Source organism: Poecilia reticulata, linkage group LG17 (assembly GCF_000633615.1).
Source record: "Poecilia reticulata strain Guanapo linkage group LG17, Guppy_female_1.0+MT, whole genome shotgun sequence".
NCBI lineage: Eukaryota > Metazoa > Chordata > Actinopteri > Cyprinodontiformes > Poeciliidae > Poecilia > Poecilia reticulata.
The window spans coordinates 21,747,472-21,774,843 of NC_024347.1; the positions used below are offsets into that span (position 1 = coordinate 21,747,472).

At 38.7% G+C, this 27,372-nt stretch overlaps 1 protein-coding gene and 1 long non-coding RNA gene across 2 annotated transcripts in view; both read left to right on the top strand.

Moving 5' to 3' along the window:
* The first annotated feature begins 2,185 nt into the window (after positions 1-2,185).
* LOC108167098 (uncharacterized) lies at positions 2,186-8,953 on the top strand. The gene is made up of 3 exons (XR_001777494.1): positions 2,186-2,255; positions 5,490-5,591; positions 8,881-8,953. It is a non-coding gene; the product is annotated as an uncharacterized LOC108167098 (long non-coding RNA).
* Positions 8,954-21,643: 12,690 nt separating this feature from the next.
* The window catches only part of adgrl2b.1 (adhesion G protein-coupled receptor L2b, tandem duplicate 1), a 124,795-nt gene continuing 119,066 nt past the window's right edge, over positions 21,644-27,372 (top strand). The window contains exon 1 of the mRNA XM_017309888.1: positions 21,644-22,344. The gene's annotated coding sequence lies outside the window, so the exon portion shown is untranslated. The remainder of the gene's footprint in view (positions 22,345-27,372) is intronic.

Consider the following 27,372-nt stretch of genomic DNA (forward strand, 5'->3'; position numbering starts at 1 on the left):
ATAACCTTATCTTCTTCAGTGCACCCTTGTTATTCTATGCCAAAGAATAATCAGCTGTCAATCTTTTAGAAAATTGAATTTATTTATGATTTTTTTTYCAACTATAATAGATATTCATTCACTTGCATTATATTTGCAATTCTACATTCATACAAATTGGAAACACCACGCTGATCCAAAGCATTTCTCATAGATCAAACAAAACTAACCCCATTCTCATAATGACGGCATTTAAAGTTCATGAGTCATATTTACAGTCATGTTCCACACTGAATGTTTTTACAATTGGCCAAATATATCACAACCATTAAGATTTTTAGAATAGCACAAAGCAATTCAAAAACAATGTTGTTTTTATTATTAACCCAGGTTTACCAAGCAAGCCTTCAAAGGTATCGACAGTAATCAGAAGCACCCTGCACAAAAAGGAGTGAAATTGAGACCAGACCGAACTGTGGACGACTCTTAATCCACAGCAGATTCTCTCCTCAGCTTGAATCAAGCTCTGCAGCGTGGCTCTCTCTCTCTCTCTCTCTCTCTCTCTCTCTCTCTCTCTCTCTCTCTCTCTCTCTCTCTCTCTCTCTCTCTCTCTCTCTCTCTCTCTCTCTCTCTCCATCTCTCTTCTACGTCTACTTGCGCTGGTAACAAGCCTCCACTGTGACTGGGGAATTCATGAGCAAGGCCGGGGCTGGGGGAACCCTTCCCTCCCCTTCCTCTTCAAATAGAGGCATGTAGAGCCTCACTGGAAATGGTGGTGGTAGGGGAGCACGAAGAGAGGCATTAGAGCTGCTTCTCTCTCTCCCCCCCTGCAGTCCTCAGCTTTTAACCAGTCTTTTCCGCCACTCGGTGTGCATGCAAGGCCAGCCAAAATAGATAATAAGGAATGTCAGAAACAGAAAATCACCTCTACCAAGACCAAACTGTTCCAGAGGACTAGCTTGCATTCCAAAGCAACAGTGAGTGATTTATTACTGCCCAGAAAAAAAACAAGTCTCCCAAAAAGACATTTAGCTACACAGCTGGTTAATGCCAACTGGTTGTGACTTGTGATGAGTAATGACATCCCCTTTGAGCCAGTGGCTTTGTTCTGTCATGTCTGGATGATGGATTGTTTTTTTAAAACTTCTTCCCGTGATGTGCCGATTATTCATTTCACAACAATTATCCTTTGGTTTTTTTATATGAGAGCCAAGACTTTTCTTYCTCTGTCGGGTCAGTTGTGTTATCACGTTTCCGYGCAGCCGAAGAAGCAGCAGTTGTCCACTTTTCACTGTACTCATCAACAGTAGATTCAGGGTCCATACAAACCTAATTAAGAATCAATTTGAGCCAGTGTCAGACAGTCTGGCGCCTCGAGAGGGGTAAATGCTTTTAATATGAACATTTTATCGTTGTCTCAAAGTCTTCCATTGTCTAACGGTCTGGCATGTGTAAAGTATATGTCATGGAGCCTCATGCCTGGATACTGAGGCAGTAGCATATCCGCAGATTTCAACACATGGCGTGCACATGAAAGAAAAGGTAACAAAAACTGCTACGTGAAGCAGTCCCACCCGAAAGGCATAAATCAAACAATACTGCAAAACAACGGAATGTTGTCGGGAGCCCRTGATAGGCATGCATGTGCTCTGCTTGTTCAGTTTCAGTTTAGTCCCAGGACAAATGCCAGCACATGAAATCCACTCTTAAAACATGTCAAACAAGTCTGAGTCCAGCTCMAAGCGCTGTGATTGCTGTGAGGGCTTTGGAAAAACTGACACCTTACCGGCTATTATCCATCCTTCCTCCTTCTTCACATCCATTTCAGCCTAAGTGAGATCTACAGATGGGCACATTGTTTGCTGCCTGCAGATCTCACTGCATATCTTCACATTTGTTCTTTACTGTTATTTGGTAGCATAATTTCATCCGTTCAAGGGAAATTGCATGTTACATTCAAATGCCCAGTGGTGAAAAATGYAGAAAGGAGAGAGCAATGAGCAATCAGACGTTTAATGTGGACCAATTACAAACGCCAAAGTTATATGCTCTAGTTTCCATCAGTCTGCAGCATTACAAATAACAAGAGCACACATTGACTAAAACCTGTCAAACAAGAGCCTCTTTGGGGCGGCTCTCTCCATGCTGTCATAGCTGTGAAATGCTGTGATTATCACTCGAGGCGACGCCGCCGTGCAGAAATGATGGCTTCTGAAAGCAGAGTGGCAGTCAAGAAATGAGGAGAGTTTTCTGTACACTTTCACCTGGGCATTGAGGTAATTTTTACACAAAAATTTTCTCAGCGATGGTAATTGCATGCTTGCTATGCTGTTATTGATTGGSCAATTAGGGTCAGCTGTTGACAAAATGCAGTCTTTGAAACAACATATGGGGCAGGATCTTCTAGACAGATTTGACAATGACATTTAYAGTGGCTTGCAAAAAGACTCGTGCCTTTTTAGTTTTTACAGATATTGTCATGCAACGACCACAAACTTTGATGTATTTAATTGGGATTTCATAGGCCAACACAATATGGTGCGGTGCGTACTTGTGGAGTGGACAGRGATTGACGTATTGATGGGTTTTACAGGGTTTGTTTTATAAAAATCTGAAAATGAAGTCACATTTAAAGTTTAGGTAACACCTTATTTGAAGGGGGGTRAATAAGACTGDCATGACACTGTCATAAACATGACATAACACTTGTCATGAACATGAATAARCCTTCATGAATATTTATGACTGTTGTCATAAAGCGTCATTTGGTAAATTATGACACTTTTAATACAAAGTTGACATTATTCAAAATGTCTTTGTTGTGACAACTTGACATTAACCAAGAAATCATGACTGATATAAATTTGTTATAAAATTATTACTGATTGCACTTTACAAAATTAGGCAACTTTATGTTATTAAAGGTAAAGTTTAAACAGTAATGATTTCTTGGTTAATGTCAAGTTGTCATAACAAAGACATTTTGAATAATGTCAACTTTGTATTAAAAGTGTCATAATTTACCAAATGACCCTTTATGACAACAGTCATAAATATTCATGAAGGTTTATTCATGTTCATGACAGGTGTTATGTCATGTTTATGAMAGTGTCATGACAGTCTTATTCACCCCCCTTCAAATAAAGTGTTATCAAAGTTTACAATAGCGTCTTAGACAAYGCTATGTAGAGCCTGGAGGTTTCTGACCTATATGCAAAAATGCAAATCAGTGGTGGGAAAAATAAAAACCATCCTCAACAAAGCATGGTGCTGGTAGGATCAAAGTCTTTTTCCTCACCAGGGACAAGTAAGATGTAGTTGAGAGGTGAGGACTATACAAAACAAGGCAATCCTGGAAGAAATCCTGCTAGAAGCACCAAAAGACATGGGATTGTGGCAGGGATTCACAAACATAAAGCCAGAGCCATATTTTAATGACTTACRTCAAACTGAGGCGTTCATGTGTTAGAATGCCCCTGTCAGTCCCAAATCTTTTTTTTTCAGTCTGWCTGAGTCTGAGCTACTTTGCAAAGAAAAATGTGCAAACTTAGGTGGGAAGCTGTGGCTGAACACACATGCCTGTCTTTTAATAGTGGCTTTCTACTTGGCCTTAAGAAGTCACCTCATTTGTGTAAATGGGTCCATATGCAACACATTTTATATTTTTGTCAAAATATGAAAACAGCTTATTTTCCTTTTCTTATCATAATCATGCATCACATTGAGCCAGTGTAAAATCCCCTCAAATCACAACTAAGTACTATGTAGCAAAGTAACAAAACATTAAAAAGTTCACGGGGTGTGAATACTTTGCAAGGCACTGGAATCCTTTGTGAAAAATCTGTCCAMCAGTATGCTTRCTCRTGTTATTTGGGASCAGTATGTCTGCTAGTCAACGTCCAAACTATGCTTTTAAATATTMTTTTATTTTGTTGGACTTTGGATTGGATGTTGGTCAATATTTAGTCCAAAATACCAAGGAAATTGGACTCTTCTGCAGGAAATTAAGCTATACATAAATACACACACACACACACACAACAACAACAAAAAAAATACCATAAATAAAAGAATAAGATCTATGGCGCGTTTTTGTTATTTCCAATAAACCATTTCCAGAAATAGATTGATTTTTTACATGGAATTCTTGAAGTCATAGCTATTGGAAATTTCTTGCACAGACGACATGCTTCGCATCATAAAAGGATCTACAGACACGTCCRCTCACTAAAGGGCTGAATGCCGTCCTAACAGCTCTGAATCATCCTCTGCAGCTGTTTTTAATCTTCTGCATTAAAGAGTAGGCTTATTTAGTCTCTTTAGAAAAGAAGCAGAAGATCCACCAATTAACTACGCACCAGTTTCCACACTTCCCTTTTTAAGCTCAATTGTAGGTAAAGTGTCATATATGGAAGTAATTAGGTTTATATATTTAGAAAAAGTTTAAATGGGTATGTCTCAGCCTGGTCTCTGAATCAGTTTGGGATGTTTTTTTCTTTGTTGTTGTTGTTGTTGTTGTTGTTGTTTTAACTCTAAGGCAGAGCACTCTTGGTAGAGAAAATTGCTCATTTCAGTTTTGTTTTGTTTTTTCCCCACAGCAAGGCAGCTCACAATAACAGAGGCCCAGCTGATGCTCTTTTTAGATGTATTTTTCAGAGAAATACCTGGGTGTTTTGAAACCTTTTACAGCTCAGCTCTCACTAATGTGCTGTTCTCCTGTCTGATGTGAAAGTGCTGACAAGGACCTGAAGGAGAAAGGCCATGGCACCTTTTAAAAGTCCCTACATTGGTAGCCTGTCAATTCGTGTTTTGATTCGAAAGTTCTCTGACTTGTCTTTAATGCACTTTAAGGTTTCATTCCAGCCGACAACTCCCACTTGGCTCTGAAGTATAAATCAAGTTCCCTGGTGCTTTCCAGGAGAAAATCTTTTTTKGAGGGGTAAACTGTTTAGCTTAGAAGGTATTAAAACTGTCTACCTGATTACTCTAATAGAAATAGAGTAATCAGCAGATTGTTTAAAGTTGTCTTACTTAAAGAGGAATAAACATGCCTAAATTTGAACAATTCCTTTGTTTTTAAGCAAAAAGAATAAAATATCAACAAATACTTCATAAAGAATAAATTACATAAATGTGAAAAATCGATATGTGGCTTTAAAGATAAATATTTAACCTAAAGCGAGGAAGCCAGAAATGTGGGGTCYAACAGATTGTTTAAATGCCCAAGTGGCAGACAGTTAAATCCTTTCATCAATTACAGATCCCCCAGATCTCAGCTCACTTAGTGTATAAAGCTCACCTGTCTACAGAATAATTTCTTCCACTGCAACTTTCCTTCTGCCATGGGAGAAACCAAAGAGTTGTCAAAAGATGTCAGAGACAAGACGGAAGAGCGAGACAGCTGAGTGAGAAGGCAAGACAGTTTGCGATGTAGGTCATCGGGGCAGTTGTYCACAGTGGTATTAGAAAGGGGCACACACGTTTTCTATTGTTTTTTCTTTTATGTGCAGCCAATGGAGAGTTGGCATCCCCATGTACTGAGAAAGCGCCCTCGTTTGCTGATGACAACTAGGATTTGTGTATGTTTGCTGACCATGCAGAGTCCACGTGGGGTAAGTTGAAAATTAATCTGTGACGTCTTAGTTTCTTTTAGCTAGAGTGACAGGAGGCTGAACGGAGAAACGAATAAAAAAAAATACTCTGTGTCTCCGCTGGGTGAAGTTCCAAGCGAGATCTTTTTACATGTGGTGAGGATGATCCAAGAAAAGTGAGGTACTAGCTCTATCGCTTTGGACCAGTTTCTCTTAGAGAGAGAGCAGAAAAAGGTCCCATCATATATAACCATTATCCACCCGGTTACTTCTCTTTATGCTTTGCTTGTCAGCTGCTCTTTCAATTGCATTTAACTGTGTGTAAATTGAAATGAACTAATATGATCACTAATGGCTCAGAAGACTTTTATGTAAAAAGAAGTACAACCTAAATTGGGCCCCACTTTTAGTAATGAAATGCTGCAAATACATGCCATCTCAAAAGCCGTTAATTTGGACAAGGTTAGCACCAGGACCAATAACTTAGAAATGATGTGAGAGCAAAGAGGAATAATGTGGGTGGAAGCACAATAGGGATTATGAGAAGTGTTCGTAAACCATACCACAAATAATTACTCATATTTCACTCCAGCCAAAGCATCTTTTTCACTGCTGCACTGTTCYGCACAATAATACATGAGCAGACTACAAAGTGCAGCTTTGCCTTCACACACTGTTAATACATTTATACCCACATAAAACCACGTCCATCCAATTTAGCAAAGGGCTAATTCGACTGAATGTTTTTACTAAAATAAGTGTTCATTCATTCCCCCCTCCCCCCCAAGCAGAACATTTGCCAAGAGAGCTAAGCAGTCAAGTGAGGAAGAGTTTGCACACAGCATGTGAAGAGGTTTAATCAGCCACCTGTGCGGGGGTTATTGGGATTGTTTTATCTTGATTACAATGACATGGTGTTCAGATGCATTCCATACTGCGGCTTTTCAAACAGGCCTGTAAAGGCGGTCCATTTTGAGTAAGAAATAGTGGACGCTAATTGAGGCGAAGCCTGCAAAAAGGGGCGGAAGTGAAGCCTCAAAGTCCCACCTCACTTCAAGGCTAGGCTGTGTTCCTCTCACATCTATTCCACCATGCATTTTTGCATAATGGGTTTACTGCACCCAATTTTCCCCGTGAGCTGCTTTGCAAATTATTGACTTCCAACCAACACTTGAGTGGATAATATCTTCCTGTTTTTTGTGCATTCATTATTTATTGCGTCTGTGTTTGTCTGAGGGTTTAAGCCGTATGGTATGTGTCTGAGCTTCCTCTGCTAAAAATAGAGGCAGTCCCAGAACTCCTGCTTGAGTGACAGGATTCCTCTGCCTGGCACGCAACGACGATCCAGTTCCCTTTTTCCTAAAAACGTCACCCCACTATATGATGGTATTTCAACAGATTGACTGCTCCATTTCTTTGAAATCAACTAAACCTAGAAAATCATCCTTTATCAAAGAAAGATTTAAAAAATGCAGTGCTGTAAAAAAAATTGTGTTTACCTTTACACACGTTTCTTTTTTTTTTCTGTTTGTCACACTTAAATGATTTAAGCATCAAGCTAATTCTTACACTGGGTTAAGATAAACTACACTAAGGGAAAAAGTTAACCAAACCAACCTGGCACTTTAGAATAGAATAGAATAGAATAGAATAGAATAGAATAGAATAGAAATCAGCAGCAAAGTGAGAGGCTAATGGATGCATCCATTTTCACAAAAAGATCATAAAAAATTAAACATAAAAGACAAAATAATTACAAAGTAAGAAAATACTGCAGGGCAATGCCATGCTCTAATTAAAATAAAAAATGTGTATAGATAATTTGTGAATAAAAAAAAACAAAAGACTGTTTACAAGAAGTAATAAAAAAAGCAGTGAAGAAGATAACTTAAAAACTGGGAGCTGTAATGGTTGCAAAGTATTTCAGTCTGTCACCAAAGGAGCTCTCTACTTCTGCAACAGCTTCATGCCTGAGGTGGGGGACATTCTCCATGAATGATGCMATTTTTGCTTGAATTCTTCTGTTCCCCACCACCTGCATGAGGTCAAGATGGCTTCCTAGCACAGAGCTRGCTTTCCTGATTAGYTTATCAACGACTTCCTCTCAGCTGTAGATAAGCTGCTGCTTCAACAAACGACACCATGGAAGATGGCTGATGCCACTACAGAGTCAAAAAAAAGTCTTCTTCAGGAGCAACCATTGTACTCCAATTGATCTTTTTCTCCTTAGCAGGTAGAGTCTGCTCCGACCTTTACTGTAGTCTGTAGAGCATCATTGTTATGACACCAGTCCAGTTTATTGCTCAGGTTAACAACCAGGTACCTATAAAAAAATCCACTATCTCAATGTTAGTTCCTTGGATGTTCATGACATTATAGCAGTCCTGGCTGGATTGTCTTAAAGCCACAGAAGAAATCAAAGAACATGATCTTCACAGTCTTCCAGCCTTCTCCAGGCAGCCAGGCTGGTAGGCAAACTGAGCAAAATCCTGTGAAAACCTCAACAGGAGATAAATAGTGTTGAGGATCAAAGTCTTCATCAGATGCAAGGTCAATAYTACCTGTGTGGTAGCTGCTGGCTTCGGATGTGTTGTGTTGCATGTTGGTTCTGCAAAGGAGGTCTTCCATTTCTATGGTACTTTTCTATTTTCTATCTATGCTGAACTTCAGAAATCTGGAACTGAATTGTCTTGTTTTTCCTTTAATAACTTCAATTCTCTCTTGAAAACATTTTTTTTTAATTTACATAGTTAAAACATGAGAGGGCCTAAGTAAAAATAATCTCATCTGAAATATAAAAGCAAGAACAGAAAAAACTTAATATGGGAAATATTTTTAACAACACTGCATATTTTTAAAACTTATAGATTGTTTCTTTTTAACACAACCGTGTGAAGAAAACTCAAGGTCTGCTACTGTTCAATGGCATCATCAGATTCGGTAAATCTTTTTTTTTTTCCGATTTTTTTCACTCTACGCCTTTTCACACTGGAACAATGAGCATCTGTTTCCATTTTTCAGTGTGTTTCGGCGTCTATGTGAAAGAGCACAGACTCCGCTGCACAACTCGCAGGGAAACAACATTTCCAAGTACACACAAAATAAACAGTCACCATTGCAAACTAAATTAAAACAAATGTTCCCAAGCGCTCCAGAATGCTTGACTGTAGATTGCGATGGCTTTTTCAGATAAGCATGTTTTTGGAGTAAATCACACAGTTGGAAAGCAGTGATTCTGGTACATTACATTTATTTGTACGGCGCTTTTCCCCATATAAAAACCGTTACTTTTTTTTTTTTTTCTTTACAGGAATTCCAGGGGCAGAGAAAAGGCAATTTTCTTTCAGCCAAAAAGATCTGGAAGCGAGACAAGTCTGAATCCATGTAGCTTGTCAGATTTTATCCACCGTACACAGCTGAATACTCTTCCTCTTCTTGATCCCACCTCTGTCAGCGTCTGCTGTTGAGACAAATCTCTTGAGACTATAGGACTTCCAGAGAATATACTCTGCAGCCATGAACACTTTAGTTCATAYATTTACAGCTTTGTGAAAAGTTATGAAGTGATACAAAGTAGGGTGCATATATATCAGTTTATTCCAATAAAAGTCTAAAAATAAAAGGTGACATGAAAATKTATTTATTGCCCGTAGAAAGTCCACTGCGACTGGYTGGAAACAAGAAAGTCATTGCTATAACAAAACCATTCAAATTCCCATTTAAAGTTTGTAGCAGACCTTGTAGGGAATACAGCAAAGAAGCAGAAGAGGTTCTTAAAATCYTGGACATGCCATCCTCATGGTGAAACATGGTGGTGGCAGCTTAATACTGTGGGCATGCTTACMTCCCCCTACTGTGRAAGTAAGTAGAAAAATGTTAGCAAGAAAACGGAGACTGGAAAAGGTTCACCTTCTAGCAGAGTAAATACCCTAAACCTACAGCTAGGGACAAAAAGGAATGCTTTAGGCATATAAAAATGTTTTTAAGAAGAAGATTGCGCAAATATTTCAGCCTCTAAATGTGCAACTCTGCTTGAAATGTGATGTTAAAGTCTTGTTTGTGGAATGGCAGGAAAAATTTGTTAATGACTCAGAGGGCCTAAATACACATTCACAATGTACTTGTTCATATTTTTGTTTATAAAGAAAGCCATGTATTTTGTGTTGGCCTGCAATATAAAATCCCAATAACATACATGAATGTTCACGGTTGTAATGTGAGAAAATGTCAACAAGAAGGTGTCAGTATTCTGCAAAGCACTATATCATTTGAATTCTGTAATRAATAGTAAGTTTAAAAAAAATAGACTACAGAACTAAGTAAAAAAAACTGCAAGAAGAGGTGTATTTATTTCAAATACACTTCAAATATGATTCTTTCATCTGTTTTTATACCCATGCAATTTAGCAATGTGCTAATCTTTAGCAGTCAACAACAGAGTATATGCAATACAAACCAAATAAAAAAAAAAACCATTGAATTTTAGAACAGCAAGATGACAATTTTCAAGAAACATTTGGTAACATTTTCACCTCACTCAATAATAAATGCCACTCGCTCTAAACATGTTSAGAAGATTTCAGACATGCTGTTTGAAAAAGAATCTCCAAGAGATGGGAGGTTGTTTTGCAAGCACCACATGCAACTTGRGGTCTGCAAACTCTTCAAGCACAGCAATGAATAAGAAGGAAAAAAAAAAGAACAAAGCTCACATTAGTATGCACAGTCACTCACTGTGAATTTATTTATCWGTTCTAGTCATACAAAGGCTCAGCTACACATTGCCAGTACTTGGTGCTGTAGCTAACAGGTTGGATAAAGTCAGTACCAGTGTCTGATATAAAAAAAACCACAGGAATTGAAAATCAAATGGGGAGTTCTGTAAATTTTAGAGATGCTAGATTATTAACAGTTGTTTTTCCACACGTCAGAGGATTTCAAGAGTATCACTTGTTGAACTTTTTYAAATTTTGCCACAGTGCAAGCACAAACTTTCAGATATGTTSGGGGGAGGGGACCATGAGATCGTTCAACAYGGACTGGTGTATCATATGTGTTTAGAGAAAAGGGAGCATAGTTTTGTATATCACATAAAATCCACATAAAGAACATTACAGTTAATGCTTGTAAGATAATATTGWGAAATTGTTCAAGGGATGCAACGACTTTTTAAGTGACAATAAGTGACAGTTAAGTATACCTTGYAACTGTCTTTTTTGCATTTATTTGGATTCTCCAGATTTGTAGATAATTATTGAGAACCAAGCAGYTTTTGTATGTTTCATRAATACTTACTCCAAATCATTCTCCTTGGTTCAAATCCCATTTTGATCTAGCCAATTTAAAATTCACAATCAAAGTCCAGTTTTCTTGTGATTAGATCATGGTCACCCCATCCCTCCCCCCTCCCCTGTTGTTCCCATTCTTTTTATGGTTTCCAATTACGAAAGTGCAGAAAGCACCTCCAGTATAAGCTTGGAAACGGATGCCGCAAGGAATTTGCCTCCCTTYGCYGGAGAAAGCGAGCACAGAGTGTCTTTCTGCCTGGAACAAGAGCATTTAACAAATCCCATAGAAAATCCTCAGAAACTTATCCTTTGATTTTTCTCTTTTTTCAGTAAATAGCTCTTCCCTCCAAGGTTTGAGATCGCCTTTGAATTCGTAGCTTTTGATCTTAATGAGGAAAACCATCTAATAATGACTTCAGACATATTTACCGCAGCTTTCCCTGCTACCCGTTTTATTTACAGCATAGATGTTTGTTGAAGCACCCCACATTATTGCATGAGGTTTCCCCCCCCATTATGTGAACAACAGATTTTGAGAGAACACACATTTAGAAAGAGAGAAAAACGACATGTAGTTATAAAGGAACTTTAATTTTCAGATTGTTTCCCTCTGTGAGTTCTCTTTCAGCTGAAAATGCCACAATAATTCCACCACTAAAGAGAATAAAATCTTTCATCCCCACCTCCATCTTACACGAGAATTTAGTTGAAGTCTTTTTCTTTTAGTAGCCGCATTATGTTTTACAACCAATGTTCTAATAAAAAAAAAAAACGACAACCAAAAAGATCAGTGTTGAATCAAAATACTGGATTTTTAATTGCATATCTAGATGCATTTATTAGATCACAAATATATCCGCATGGAGTGTTCACACTGCATAATCACATCTGTGAATAAATTTTATATGTGTCGCTGATCAGAGCAAATCAGTAGGATGCTTATTTCTCCAATGAGCTACAGTGGAGTGAAAGGTGGTCTCCAAGCAACCACAAGTAATCATAGGTGATGTAATCTGTACGTATGGATGGGTAGTTGTGAATCCCACTGCAAATTACAACTAATTGAGCAGAGATGTGGAAGTTAAGCTGTGGTCGGAAGTGAGAGGAGTTTACTGCGGCTCCAACCGAGCGTCCTCACAGACCCGTGATTTACGTCACGCAGCGGAGTCTGATTTTACCAAAACAAATGATAAATAAAAAAAATTATTTGCACTCTTCAGATGAGTCAGCAGCAGCAAAACCGAAGCTTGCATTTAGTCCTATTGTGATATTGGGTTTTGATTGCACGCCGAGAATGACAGGCCGCAGCGAGGAAACAGCAAAGCGAAGCGTTTTCTGACAACTCCATCAGGCTTTAAAAAGAAAAAASAAAAAACTGAGGCGAAAGCAGAGACAAGGGCCGTCTGTGTCTATTTACATATATAGTGTGTTGACCACAATGAATAAAACACCAACAAGCCGAGCTCTCCTGGGCTAGTTCAAATGAAATTGAGAGTTTATACTTCCACTAGTAGGCAATGCATAAACATTGTTTCTCTAAATAAGGTTACGTACTGGTGGAACAGCATCATTACATCTGTTTTCTCTTACTTGCTTGGTCTATATTATGTAAAAGTACGCCTCAGAAAACATTCAAGTTCTACCGTAAGCTTCTCACTTTCCACCTGGTGAAGCTGACCCAAATTCAGGTTTCCCTGCGACCTGAGGACTGTTTTTTTTCCCTTTTCTTTTCTTTTTTTTTTTATTGAATCCACGTGTAACAGAGCCCATTGACCCCAGMTGTATACTTTGGCTCATGAGTAAAAAGAGCAGAGATATTTAGAATATTATTCCTTGCCAATCAAGTATTTATTCTCAGACAGATTTTTTTTTTCTCAGGCAAATATGGTTCTTGCTTGAATTTGCACAGCTGAGATAGCTCTTACATTACAATACTGCAAAGCAGGGATCTAAAAATAGGAGCAGTGTTAGGGGAGAATGAAAGCTCCTACTAAGTGTATAATATCATGTTCAAAAGAAAGCTGTGTGTGGCTGAACTTTAGAAACCGGAGGAAAATGTTACCATAAACCTGCCTCCAACTGTGCAGATCTTTTCCCCTTCCAGTACCTGAATTGTTGGGAAAATGACAACTACACAGACATCACATGATATTCAGAGGCAAAATATCAGAGCTGAGGCAGCACATCAGAAAATTGTGTGTTGTCTCAGAAGGAAGGTTGCTGTGCAGACACTTCCTACTTCGTACTTGATCTGCTGGTAGAGCAGATCAAGTACGCTAAAATTTCCTTGGTTTATCAGTTTCCAGTGACAGTTTCAGTGTGTTTTTTAATGAGGCAGAGCATTCTGAAATGCATTTAAATTAATATAATTTTTTCTGAGTTTTTGTCGGAGAAGAAAGCACCTATTTGGCCTATGCCTCCACTCGACAAACAATGACTGCACGATTAGGGAATAGCTATGCACAAATATGCTGTTGTCCACTCTGTTATTAAGATTAGATTATTTTTTGTCTAGAAACAGCAATTTGAGGCTAATGTTAAACGGTTTACAGTACAACTCTGATGGACTTTTAGTTTCAAGAGTAATTTTATCAAGAAAGACAAATTACTTCCGCTCAAGTCATAGTGTTCATCTGTTTTATTTGTATTTATTTTGTCAAAAAAAAGAAACAAATAAAAATAAAACAGCCAGCAACATTTCACACAGGACAGGGATAAAGCTGCTTACGTCATGGTTAGGTTATAATACAGCTTTTCTTCTCAATGAGCACCTTTTAGCCTACAGACACTGTACGTCTCCCTGAGCATACCATCCCTATGGTGGCATAAGTAGAGGCAACATCATGCTGTGCATGATTTTTCTTCAGCAGTGACAGGAGCTGATAGGAAGATGGATAAAGTTAAATGCAAGCTCACTCTGAAAAAAAAACAACAAAAAAAAGAACCTGCAAAAAATTTCAGGCAGGGTCAAAGGCTCACCTTCCAGCAGAGCAACAATATTAAACATACAGCCAGAGCTGATGGCTTGGATTATGGACGGCTCATGTGTTAGAATGGCCAAGTCTAAAACCAACTGAGAATTCATGGAAAATTTAGAAATTTGATCTCCATGGATGCTTAGGACTACACTCATATAGAGGTGGAAAATCAACACCGCACATCCCCTTTATCTGAACACACCATCCCCACAGTATAACATGGCAGAGGGTGTGTAATGCTGTGGGAAAGCATTTCTTGAGCAGGACAAGGTAGGTGGATAAGTTAATGGGTATATACATGTTTTTTTATTATTATTGGAATCCATATATAGTCTTCTATCCATGTATAGTCTATCATGTATGCCTTTGACTTATGCACTATTTTGTGTTGATCTATCCCACAAAATCCAGGTGCATCCAAGATGCACACAAATTTATGTGTGTTAGGTGACAACATAAAGCAGTTGAAGTATGGAAAACTTTGTGAGGCACAAGTGATAAAATAAAGTGTGGATCAATCGAAGCCTCCATATTGTGGTTAATGTAAAACAACAGTACGTATATGCTCTCCCTCTCATTGAAATTCACATCTTGTTTAAATATTATATCTGATAAGAACATCAAATACGGAATACTTTTTTTAATTCAATAAATACTGGCAATGCTACCACTCTGGGCTGTTCTTACCTCATGTCTAATGATTTCATTCCAACTGGATTCACATACTATACCAGACACCAGCCTGAATTATAAAAAACCTAGCAGTGTACCTCATTCAGCTCCAGTTTCTCACCATATGCTGTTTTTCAGTAGATGACAGAGCTATTTGTGGAGCCATCTGTGTCTGAAATCTATTGATTTTATATTCTTGTGCATGGTTTTTTTTGTTGTTTTGTTTTCCTTTATTTACAGAAAAGCAAACCCGCTTAATTTTAAGAGACAAAAGAATTTCACTGTGAAGAGAAATCATTTTACTTCCCTTCGAAATGTGATGTTTGTTATGCACCTTCACTTGTTGGCTGGTTTGGTTTTTGTGCCCAAACAAAGGGTTCCCAGTAAAATTGGTAATAATGAGTTAAGAATATTTATCATTTACAGTTCCCTGCAGTATGTTTGAATGTTTAAATGCGTTCACATTTTATTCATATTGCAACTGCAAACGTGAATGTGTTATATTTTGATTTTATGTCATAGATCAACACAAAGCAACATATGATTCTGAAATGGAAATAAAAATATAACATGGCTTGAAAAAACATCTTTACAGGTAAAAACATCTGGGATTATTAAACAAATTATTTTATTAAACAAACCACAGTACCCAAAAGCAAATATTACTGAACTCAACCCTTTCTTGGTTTGTAATTGTTAAAAAAAAAGAAGAAAATAATCTTCCCCGTGAATTCTAAAACTTACTGAAGTCTGTGGTTGTAATCTAACATAATGTAAAAATGGGTGGGAACAATTTTGCTAATTGGTTGTTTGCAATATAGTTGTTGTTTGAAGATAGTAACGCACAAACCTAGATTTAATGACCAAGATTAAATTAGTACATTTAAATATTACAGTTAAACATAAACTGAACTCATTTACCCATAAAATGTGAGCGAACACCTTGAAAATAAACATTTCTCCGCACTGTTCAGGGTTCTGTGTCTCATGTATAATTTAAGGACGTCAGTAGCTTAAGATGATTTAGCTCGTCTCTCGCAGATGTGCAAATCCAGCTTTACATCAAAAGGGAGCCAATCAGCAGAAGGGCCATATTTTAGAAAGCTGGATGTATTCTTTCAACTGTTCTAAGCAGCTCCTGCCTTTTCAGTTCAGTTGTTTATGCTACAGAAATCAGCTAAAAAGCCAGTGAAGCTGGGCTCTCGTACCACTTTTCGTGTAACATCATCCTCACAAATATACAGGGTGCAAGAGCCAAAACATCAGGCTTTTCTCAACAACACCGCGCCTTACTTGGTCCTCATTGCTTCATAAAACAGCCCCACAGCATCTTTTAGCTGCAGAATACTTTCCAGTAAAACTCAAACATTTATTCATGTTTTATGGATGTTAAATTTAACTCAGAGAAAAAAAATGCGCTAGTTTACTTTTTATTATACAACTATGACATATTACCAATGGCTCCATGCAAACGAAATGAGAAGCATAGTACATTAATATTAAATAGCAAAATGATTTATATTTGCGACCACTCCGCAGAAAGACTTGCATAATGTTTTAAAAGCACAAGACTAATTGCTGAAAAARTTAAATTAAACCTAATTTGTATCAAAAATGTCTTCACCTCCTTATTTGCACAAAATAGGGGCTACATTTTTCAATAAGTAAGCTTATATTTAGAACCCTTGACATTTATTGCCACCTCTGGTAATAAATGAATTAATCCTCCACTGCAGTTGCATAATCCTGCACTGAAAAATGTTGAAAAAATTATTACTCAGTGGAGATGAAAACACCCACATTGAGAAATAATTGCTTTTTGYAAAATCACCTGTAGAATAAATGTAACATTTGTTTTAACATATATTTAACTATTTTGCCCAAAGTTTGCAGGAACTACTAATTGCAAATCCACAACTTTAGCTAGAACGTGATTAGGTACTCGTCTAAATTCAGCTGCATCTCCAGTCATAGGACTAGTTAAAAAGYTGTATAAAATGCGGTCTTATGACGATGTAACAACTGCTGCATTTCCCCAACACTGATCTCTTGTCAGTGTTATGTTTTGTCTGGTGAGATATGCATGGGTTCTCTACCACTTCTTATGGCAGCRCCCAGAATCAACAGTTCTTGGAACTGCCCCATGTTTCCATAATATTTGAAACTGAAGTTTGAAGGTGAAACATACAGAAGTTAGATGTAAAATRTTTTGGGTATTCCTCACCCAATCACCTGTTCTACCTGATGGGAAAGCACACAGAGAGGTGGGACTCCTAACTAGCTATAGATATGACATCACCTATGTCATATTTGCACCACAGGAGATTAGGTCAAGCTTTAACCGTTTCTTGTGAAAGAAAAAAAAAACAAATAAAAAAAACGTATTTCTTAAGTTAGGACTAAAATATATATTCTCATTCCTAACTATTCTTACTTGCTTCTACCACATGCCTCCCCTAACAAAATGCAATATAAAGCTGGATTTTTCAAGAGTTCTGAAGACAGTTTACACACCAGGGGTGCCAATATTTGTGAAGGTAATATGTTTTCCTTTAAGGGGAGAACAAATAGAGGTTAAATATGCACATCATCTGCTCTGAGGCGCTGATTAAACATCCCTCTCAGTGTACTGATGGCTCTCCTGCTTACATTTTTACCTTCTGGATTTAAGTCTTGCAGAAATKAGTCCAAAGTGAGGTTCTCGCTCAGAAAATCCTTTGAAGTTCAATGCGTTCTCATATCCGTTTACAGTGAACAAACCAACTTTCTAGTTGCGTCGCGCAAATGTTGCAAAGCTTAAGCTCTTTTTGTTGTAGATATCACAGCTCGATAAGTCATTTGAGCTACACATTTTTGAACACTGGTTTGTCTATGAGCTCCCATCTTTCTGTGGAATATAATCCAAGTGAAGAGAGATAAGAGGAGTGCAGGAGTGGGAATATTTCAAAAGGTATTTTCTTATCACCTAGGTGCATTTTTCATTCAGCGTTTTATCCGTAAACTCTCTGGCCTCAGCCAATTAGATTAAATCTTACTTTATCCTCATTATTATTATTTTTTTTCTGCTKWTGCGTTGTTTTTATTAATACCTTAATGATCCAGGTGAAGCTCACTGCCCACACAGCTGAAATTTTAATAGTTAAAATTAGAGCGTTATATACATGAACTGCTCTGAGTTACATGGATTTTCGTCATTAATGGCCTTGTAATTCCGAGCCACTCCTAATTAAACCTGGGAACGCTAATTAAAATATTGTACTTCCTGGATTGTTAACATCACCTGGAGAACACAGAGGACAGCTTCTGTTTTGCTTCTCACGCATGCGTGAGATGTGTACAAATACTAGATGAAGAAGGTAAATTAGCCTTAAAGGGACAGTTTTGAAGTAAGGGTTATTGAAAAATGTGGCAGGAAATTGATATCGTCTAAGCAGTAGATAATTATCTACTGTCTTGCGTCTTCGGTTTTTGTAAATCTAGATTACTTGTGCCTGGAGACTGCCTGCCATCTTGATTTTTGGTTTGTCAGTACTTGAAAACATACATTTATAATTAGGGCCAGGACTTTGACATGTTGATTTTGATTAGTATTTAGATTTTGACCCATTAAAAATGTTAAAAAAGAAACGTGAATAATTGCATTGTTCTTTGTTTTTTTTTTTTACATACATAAAGCCACAGGCCAGATTCTTTGTATTTCCATGTTTCCGGTGTGCCTGTAAATCTGACACACAAGCAACAAGCCACATCTGCAAATAACAGCAAACAAGTACTGGTGGTTCAACACAAAACAATCTGTTGGGACGCTGGAAAAGACTACTGCTGTTGCTGTGTTGTGTGTGAATTGCGGAAAAAAGGGATTTAGCCTATCCACAAAGCTATTAAAGCTTAAAATACCATCTCAATGCAAAACATGTTGCGGCAAGCAAAGACCTTCCCAACGCAGCATCCACAATTCACATTTATGAAGAAGTGCTTTTTCAAAGAAGCTACATGAATGATCAGAGGTCACTGGAGGAATTCAAAATTGAATTCATAAAATCGCACTTTGCCCCAATGTGATGGCTGAMTAACCTAAGTCACATATTTAAAAATATATATTCTCGTTGTTGAGTTCATATTCACTCATATGATGAGCTCATATCATTTCGTAATTCAGCAGCGGACAGGATTTTAAAATACAAAAGCGTCTATTTTATTAATACATGGTTTTTGATTAAAATGCTGTAAACTTTGATTTTTTTATTTCAGTCCTTGCAATTAACTCGTTTAAAATGTTTTAATAAAGTTCCGCTAATTTACAACATGYAAGCGTGTTCAAAAATCATAAGAAAAAATATTTTTACTTTGTTTGGAGCTAAGTTTTAAATTCCAGCATAGCGTCACAGATAAATCTCCAGATTTTTTAAAATTTATTTTGGGTTCTATGTGCCTCCCTGTTATTATTAATGGCCCCCCATCTGCCCATCCATTGCAAAACATTCTGAAGGCTGGAGGCAGTGTGACAACAATGATCTTCCTGTGTGAAACAGATAATGAMAATGCTGCACAAAGCATTTTTGATCAGTGTAACTGTGATGCAAAAGTAACTTAGAATAAACCTAAAAGTAATATTGCTTTCCTCTCTACTTGATAGCCACTCTGGCAACATATATTTTACTTACTCTTCTCAGTATGTTTCACAAATGAAGCTCATTGCTAGTGTACCACCTTCTGTCTGTGGTYGTGTAAATAATAATTGCCTTCTCTGTGAATAACTGCCCAAATACTAAGGTGAGYACTGTTTAAATGCACTAAAAATATATTTTGCATATACCACCGCAATATTTTTGAGATTGTTGTTGTAAGAAAGAAAAATTTCCCTTAGGTCTTSACACTTCCCAGACTAGCCGTAAACTCAGTTCTCAGTTTTTGCAACCAGGCTGTGAATAAATCATGCATGAAGTTCCAAGAGGCTCCAAAGTGAATAATAATCTTAAGAAGCAAACCAGATTTCGGAAAGCTAAAGAAAAATACTACATCTATGAAAATTTCTTTCTTGGGTTAGTTTTGCATTTCCCAAAACCAAATGAAGCATGCAGRTTGTAATTGTGACAATAATAAWAAAAAMAAGAATTAATKAACAAAACTCGCCTTTTCTTCTCTAACACAGTGTTACTCCTCCCTCTGTACATTGTCTATTACAATTACATGCACATGGTTAAGTATACAGATTAGGTTACGACATTTTTAGCAACTTTTAAAAACTTTTAGGACAGACAGTACCTGCTTTCCTTACTCAGGTGTTTGACGCTCCTCAGGGAAAKTTGTTACAGAAGAGAGGAGGCTCAAAGTTAGCCATTTTTAGTATCAAAAAGGTTTTTAAAGGAAGTCAGCGGAAGAACAGAGATGTTAGAAGCAATTAAAAAAAACTATTTTGTCAAGATGTTGAGAAAAGTTTGAGCTTCATTAAGACCGGAAAAGGATTTTCAAAACATAACAGGAAGGCTGAAGAAAGTGCCTCAACAGTTGTTTTCAAACTCTTAAATCCGGTCTGTCGTTTAACGTGCAAGATTTTGAAATGATGGCAGCCTTCATGAAATCTCAGAGTTAGAGTAAGCCTCTACATTTTATAACAAATATAAAGGGTAACAGCGTTATCAATGTCCTGGCTGTGCCAACTGCGCAACTTGACATGATGCCGGCTCCACCCATGCAGGAGCTGAGCAAACCTCTGACAAACAAACAGTGTTATAATGGCAGAATGTGGCATTCAAAGCTGTGTAAAAAGCCGGAAAGGGAGAGACTGAGAAAAATAGTAAGAAGGATAGGAATAGAGACTTAAAGGATTATTGGAATTTGAAGKAAACTTATAGAGTATTTATAGATTAAAGAAAGGAATATTTATTATCATGATACAAAATTAAAAAATATTAATGACATATGGTAGTTTTGCTACCCCTCGTGTAGCTACAGTAGGTGGCGGTATACACCTTAAAGTTGCTTGCGATCTGCCGCAGTAGGAAAGAAGAAGAATCTTACGGAGACATTTTTTTTTTTTTTTTGAATAATTTTTGCCTCGTCAGTCAACACTAAGACAAAGACGAAAGTCAAGAAAATTATCCAACGAGTCATACATCAGGTCTGTAAGGTTATTTGCGGGATGTAATGGCGAAATTAAAGTTAAAGTCAAAGACTCTTGCAGCCAGACGAAGAATTGGGGGCAAAAAGTCTTGTCGGATGTGGGTGTGAAAGCTGTGTCTGACGCATTTTGTGAGTATTACTTAAATAATACCGGCTTGTGAAAATCTACCTTCAGGAAAATGTTTAAAAATAAACAGGAGCATAAAAAGGTGCTTAAATGTAAAAACCACAGTTACTGCAGTCCATGTTTTCACGCTGCCACAGAGCTACCATTGGAATTTACACCTAAAATCAAGCATAACTACCTTCACCTACTAATCAGTGATTTGACTATCAATAAGTATCGTTATGCAAAAATGGGATGGGATATTTACTACACCTGCATGGAGTCGAACATGTCGTAGTTGCCCTCAATCACAGTTTCATTCAACTGGATATGAGGTGGGYTGCAGGCCTTGATCCATTTCTTGCATTATTATTCCAGACTTCTTTTGGGTTTTGGAAATGTAATAAAGTGCATTCCGCTCTCTACGTGCTCTGGGTACCGGCTGTCAGGACTGTATGTCCCTCATTGACAACGTTTGACTATGATTTCCTTTTATTTCTCCCCAACTCTTTATGACCATAGCTTCTTAGCAATGAGGAACACCGGAAATGTTGACAGAGGTTCAGTTCCTCCAGCTAAGGGGCGTTGATTGACCGCTAATTGGTCAGTTGCAGACAAAAACTCCCTAGAATGATTGACGGGGCCAACAAAGGTTGCTAAAGCCAGTTTAAATGCCAACTCCCACATTTTGTCTTTGATTTAGAATCATATTAAAACCCTTGCATTGCCTTCTTCTGCCACTCATTTTTTTTATAATTCCTGAGGCTCAGGTTAAGTAATCTGGATGCTGACTAAAGTATGACATTAAGTCACAAAATCAGCTGCTTATAATCTTTAAGCAAAACTCCACTCCAAAAACCTTTAATTAGCATCAGAAGCCACCCCGATCCGTGCCGTGCTGGTGATCCGCGCCGGGTTTTGCGCGCCGCCATGCACAGCCAGCTGCTGCAGAGCAGGGGACCGGTGCGCCGTTTCTCCTCGCCTTGTTTGCCTCCAGTCCGGCTGTAGCTCCGACTGTCTGCGCGGCGTGTGGATGAGGCGCGGAGGGAACGACCCCCGAGCGCTCACAGAAGCGCCTGGAGAAGCCACGCTTTCCCATTTAGATCGCAGTCCGCCTGCGTGCGAAGCCGCCCGAGGACTTTTCGGACTGATCTGAGACGCTTCGGAGTTAGATTTTGAAGCCAGACTGGGGCGCATCTCGTCTCCTTGAAGTGATCCCTTTTTCATGCAGTCTGTCCGTAGCGCTCCTGTCGGAAGGAGTCTGTGAGGAGGAAGAGGAGGTGGTGGAGGAGGAATCGGATAGAAGGGGAGTGGGGGGGGGGGAAGCAATCATTACTTTTGAACAGACCCTTCGACATGGAGCTATTCGTCCGGTCCCGTGCGCACCGGCTGGAAGAAGAGCGCTTATCTGCCTCGGAGATCCCCATCTTCTGTCCAGTGTGAAGAAGGTCAGGAATGCAGCAGAGCCCCAGCCATCTTTGTGTAGTTTATGAGGGCTTCTTTTAGAATAAAACCGAGAACGGAGAGGCGGCGGCGGGACTCCTGGTGTCGGTGGACTGAATCGGATCTCCACTCCACGCCAGGGATTCTTATTTTGGCACCGCGCTGTAAGTAGCGTTTAAACGCKCATGTTTGACTCTTTCTTGTGGAGATGTTGGGTTGTGGCTCGGTGAATCAATGCCATTTATTTACACTCTCAAAATAGGATCAAGAAAAATGCGAGAAAAGGGGGCCTCCAGCAGTTCTAAACTGCTGCGACCGACGAGATCAATGCATCCCCATGGTGCAACATATATATACTTCAAGTTAGAAGTTGCTTGGCTGCAAGATTCAGAATGCTGTCTGTGGGTGGAAATAATCTAAAAGTAAACCCTTCTGATTGCTGTGTTTTTAACCTAAACGCTCCCCGTTATTGTACATTTGTATATTTTCAGTTAAGTTTATATATATATATCTCCTGATTACAAAAAAAAAAATCTTAATGCTCTTTATAAGGCAACAGATCACAATAATACCCAGAAATGTAAAATCAAATGAATTCAATACAATTCATACGGATTCATCTTTAACATTCACATTCCAGTTTATTCATACATCAATAATCTTCACTGATGCTCAACAAGACAAAGAAATCTCTTGACATGACCTAAAAGATTTGAGAATACAAATTTAATAATTTGATGTATGAGGTAGCCACTATTATTAATTTTATAATAAATACAAAAAGGGAGAAAAAAAAAAAGCGAGAACTCCCAAACATCTCCACCCAGTCCTGGACATCCTAGATCTGGACTGCCAGTTGCTGTCTCCATTTACTTTTCCATTTTGCGGCTGTAAAATAAGATCATTTCACAGGACATGTATAATTCACAGACCTGAGTTAGCCATGTGTGATGATGGGACACACACACAGACACACAGACACACACACACACACACGCTCACACACCACAATGCACACGCAGACACACGCACACACACAAACACACTAATACACACATAAATAGAGTTTTTACAGGCTGAAGGAACCATATTTTATTCTCACGTGAGGCTTTTAGAGACATGGGCCGCTCAGACCTTTAGAGAGAAACAACAAAAGAGCGCTTGGGCTGCCAGTACCAGCCTGAAATATCCAAGCTGAGCAACATTTACATATAATCCATACTGTCTGTATTAAATCAGGACAGTGGTGCATCATTATATAAGTTGAGGAAACTGGGGGCTTCCTTGGGCTTATATAAGAGCCTCGTAGTTAAGATTATGGATGTCTTTACGGCACCAAACAAATCCAATCATATTTAGACCCTGACGGGAACGATTCTTCATCCAAGACCAGACTATAAAAGTCTCGCTGGCTGGGATTGATGTTCAGTGCTTAATGCTGACATTCCCATCAGTGATCCCTAATCATGGAAAGGTCACCTCGCCTTCCTGCTAAGAAGGGCAACATTTACAACTGAAAAGAGCCCTCCATTCACCTTGCCCATGTCTGAATTATATCCAGAATTTTTATTTATTTATTTTTTTTGGAAATTTTCTTTTCTTTTTCTTGTTCTGTCCGAATTTAGCCAATTTAGTTGACCCATGCCACCAACCTTAACCACCCAGCGTTCAGTCAAAATTTAGGCGTTAATAAACGCCTTCGTGGAGACACCTTTCACTTTTTCCACCGTATGTTRCACAGACATCAAGCAACATTGTCTTTTATATGTCAGTATAATTTAGTTTACGGGGGACTAGTTGTTTTTTTTWAAGAAAAAGTCCCAAAGGGACTGATCATTTTGCCCCTTAGGAGTTTTGTACCTGTGTAGTTTTTGTCATTGCATACCAGATTTTYAGGTATAAAATGGAGCCGTCAGTATCTAYCATCAGCATGCTTCTCTCTTACCATGCATCAATTCATACCTCGCTTTAAATAGAATTTGAACCTTTTACCACCATTTAAAGTAATTTTCTAGAATTTWTGTAAGAAATATGGATTGTATAACTTCAGTAATTGAAGTTTTCTCAAAGAAGGTTGCTCTTTTTATTTATTTTTTGTGTGTTTGATCAGTAGCCCCAACGGGTGCTGATCATTTTGCATCTTTGCCAATTTGAACCATTATTGATTAATGCGAAGGRATGGGCGATATGGACTTTATATTTTATTACAATTTTTCTTATACTTATTGTGATAATGATAGTTATGAGGATAAAAATGTGTTTTTAACTCCTTTACAGTCTTTTTTTTGGCAGCTGTATGACCGCACAAACATAAATATCGCTCTTAAGACACACTCGGTTTGAGATTTACTTCTTCAGGACACTAATTACATAAAGAAGTGTGATTTTTGTCACTGAACTGCACATTGTTGCTGTATTAATCATATATTTACTTATGCTCTTATGGAACCAAARATTTTTAAAAAATGAGTAAACGTAACTATCYTCACAATACTGACAGTTTCCGTGACTTTTCAGACATGATTAATTGGAATTTTTCCTTGATGAAGCAAAATGCTTATCACAATAAAAAAAAATKTTCCCATGAAAGGTGCGTTAAGTGACTACTCTCGTTTCAGCAGTTTTGGAAATTAGAGGAAGCCTTCTTTCACAGGATGTTTTGTACTGACCTCTGGTCAATTTAAAGTCACCTTTGAGTCATTTTGTGTCCGCTAAATGGCCAAGGATTTCAAGTCAGTTTTCTATTCTTCTGTCAGGAAAGTTGAAACCAATGTATTTCCACCAACAAATGTTTTCTCAGAATCCTTTTGGTTTGATCAAGGAGCCTTGTTGGATATTTCAAATAAAACCGTGAGTCCAAATGAGGATTAGACCCATCATCAGTGAAAAAGGGTGGCATATAACAAAAGTTCATTGTCAAGGGGGCTTATGTCTGTAATATAGTATAAGGCTTATCTGTGAAAAAAGATAAACTGATAGACAGTTGTAGAAATAACTGTGTGAAATGGTTTGGTAAGCAAAGTACAAAATGGAAGTACGAAGGAACAAAATGGAGTTGAGAATTGGTGAAAGAGCCACTAGGATAGTAAATGGTAGGAATTCAAATGGGGGCATAGGGAGTGGTGCTAGTTGGGGACAAATGGTGTCTTGCGTCTTCCTCCCATCCCTCACCCCTCCTTCTCCAGCTTAGCTCCCACCCAAGCCATGCCGGTTGGTTTGGTCCATTTGTCTGGTGTCGTCTTTGGGAGGAAGTGCCATCTCATCTCACATTGCGCAAATGGTTTCAGTCCACGCTAGTGTGAATTCTAGCAGGTTTTTTTGTAACTGCCAATTTCCATATCAAAGTGTCTGCATTTGAATAGGGGAGAACCTTAGCTGCCAGCCCCCTTCCTCCAAGCAGTTTTGTTCTGATGGAGCACTGCTGCCGCTGGTGGGGTCGGTGGTGGCGAAGACGCAGGCTACTCACAGGATTTCTGGAGATGGCAGTTRGCTGCGTGTGTGTCTGTGTGTGAGAGAGAGAGATAGTGTTTGTGTTGGAAGCAGAATTAATGTGGATTGGGAGAGTTAGTTGGCTATAATCTAACACAAAAAAGCCATATATTGAGTGGAAATTGTGGATGCAGCTCATTGACTTGGTCATGTGAGAAAGATTTTCTCAGATTTTTCCTCTACTATTCCTCAAAACAATGCTAGCCAATTTGTGGTTTTTTAAGTAAGGAAATCAAGACTGCTCACTAGCTAAAAACAAGCAACCCCCTCTCTCCCCCTCCACACACACACACACACAAATAAGTTGCAGAAAATTTGTTTAGTCGATTGGGCTGCAGTATTGAGTTTCTAAAGCGCCCCAAAACAAATTTGCTCTCGAGTGCCTTCTTGCGAGCTGAATGGTTTAATTGGACATTGATTGAGTGACGACGTAAAGACACAGAGCGTTCATGCTTTGTTGCGAGACTCCCGTGTGCCTACTGGTGTCTGATTGTTTTTTTTTTTTTTTTCCCTGTTGCAGAGATAATATTTATTTCCAATTCTGTGCAGGTGTTATTTGTCAGAGAAAGAATGCGCCAAGACATTGTTTATTTTGATGGATCCTTCGGCTCTCTTTCCTCTTTGTCTCTGTGATACACGGTCTAATCTTCGCTTCAGTTTTCGGCAGGTTAAATAGATGAAAATAAACAGACACTTTGCGGCGAGCACAAAGAGAAACAAACAGAAAAAAAAAATCGCTTTTGTGCCTTTGTGTATGCCCTTACTTTGAAAATAGGATCAGCATAGGTTAATAGTGAAAGAGGGTGCAGCGTGTGAAATGTTATTACACAGAGACAGGGAATGTAAATGCCATTGGAAGCGCAGTAGGGGTCAGCGGCCCCTTCATGCTCCTCCTGCTCCTCGGTAATAACATGAGCCAACTGCTCCCCGATCGGCTGAAGAGGACAGCTCGCTCTTTCCTCCCCTTCCCTTTGTTTGGACAAAATAGCATCACAAAACCGTCGCAGAGGGGCAAGAGCGGGAGAGCAGATTCAAGTTTGAAGCCCAAAGAGCAGGAAAGAGTGTGTGGTGTGTGGGCGTGTGTGTGTGTGTGTGTGGGGGGGGGGGATCCAAACGTCACCTGCTATCTTCCCTCATGGCCGACAGGTTTGACAGCTGCCTTGTTCAATTCCTCCAACTTTCTTGTGAATGGTTGGGCAAACAAGTAGACCGAAAGGGTGACACAGGAAGAGATGAGTAATAGATGAGCTTRGAATAGATTGATTTTCAAAGAGAAACGGTCCATAAAGATGCAACRTGCACATTTTCCTATGTATGGCGTAATTTTCTCCCCTCTGTTGGCGGTTTCTCAGCCCTAACAAAGCCTCGAGAACAGCCTGCCTGCATTGTGTACTTGTGGGAGGATGAGGCAGGAGCGACTGTGGTAAGTTTGTCGAGTTGGAGTGGAAACCACGCTGCGGTGCTGATCCAGAGCTGGCCGTTCAGATTATTAAAAAGCTGCTGAGGAGGAGAGGTGCTTGCATTCTGCTCTGTGGAGGCTGCTGTCAGTGGAGAAATTGGCATCGGTGCTCCCTCCTAAGATGGATTTCCTATTGCTCGCTGCGAAATGATCTAGAGTCTAGTAACGGCTGCAACCTGACATTTTCCTGTGATGCTCTCTAAAGACAACCCCCCGCTCCCCGTTCCAACCCCCTCCTCCTCCT